Source organism: Talpa europaea (assembly GCF_964194135.1).
Source record: "Talpa europaea genome assembly, chromosome: 14".
Taxonomy (NCBI): Eukaryota; Metazoa; Chordata; class Mammalia; order Eulipotyphla; family Talpidae; genus Talpa; species Talpa europaea.
In genome coordinates, this window is record NC_140082.1 from 56,676,701 (window position 1) to 56,677,968 (window position 1,268).

Here is a 1,268-nt window from a genome sequence, read left to right on the forward strand (position 1 = left end):
TTGACAATTATTATCAGCTCTGAAAACAGACATTAAAGAAAATACATATATAGTGGGAGACTTCAACACCCCATTCTCACCAATGGACAGATCAAGGAGACAAAAAATAAACAAAAACTTTAGAGCCCTCAATAAAGACATAGAACTTATGGACTTAACAGACATCTATAGGACACTGCACCCAAAAAAATCCGAGTACACATTTTTCTCAAGTGTGCATGGATCATTCTCCAGAATTGATCACATACTGGGCCACAAGACCAATATCAACAGATACATGAAAAGCAAAATCATTTCAACTCTCTTCTCTGATCATAAAGGCATCAAGCTAGAAGTAAATCATGACAGAAAACAAGGAACCTTCCCACTTCATGGGGATTGAAATCCACACTACTGGAAGACCACTGGACTAATGAGGAGATCAAAGAAGATATTAAAAAATACTTTGAGTTGAGCAACAAGGAGGACACCACTTTTCAGAACATATGGGATGCAGAAAAGCAGTAATAAGAGGAAAATATATAGAAATACTGGCTCACATCAACAAACAACAAAGAACTCAAAGAAACAACCTAATCTCACATCTCAAAGAGCTAGAAAAAGAACAACAAAAAAACCCTAAAGCCAGTAGAATAAAGGAAAGAACAAAAATCAAAGCAGGAATAAATGAAATGGAAATAAAAAAGAAGACAACCAAAACATCAATGAGGTCCTCCGGTGGCGCAGCAGTTGAGTGCTGGGTTGCGAAGTTGCCCACAGCCTCTGCAGCGCCGGTTCAAACCCCGGCTGACAGGCGAGGGTCCCACATGGCGCACAGACCTCTCCTGCCACCCGATGCTCACTTCAGCAGTGTACTTCATCCGTCTGCCTGTTCTGCTCCCCGCTCTGGCTCTGGTGAATTCTCTCACCCTCCAGCGCTTCTAACTGTACCCAGTGTTTGTGTAAATAAATAAATAAATCTTTAGAAAAAAATCAATGAAACAAAAAGTTGGTTCATTGAAAAAATAAACAAAAGAGACAAATCTCTAGCCATGCTCACAGAGAAAAAACGGGAGAAAATACATATAAATAGGATTATGAATGAAAGAGGAGAAATCACAACAGCCTCAGTAGAAATCAAAAGAATAATCAGAACTTACTATGAACACTTATATGCAAACAAATTCAACAACCTAGAAGAGATGGACAAATTCCTAGACTGATACAATCATCCAAAGCTGGACAAAGAAGAAATAGAACATGTAAACAGACCAATTACAAGCAGCGAA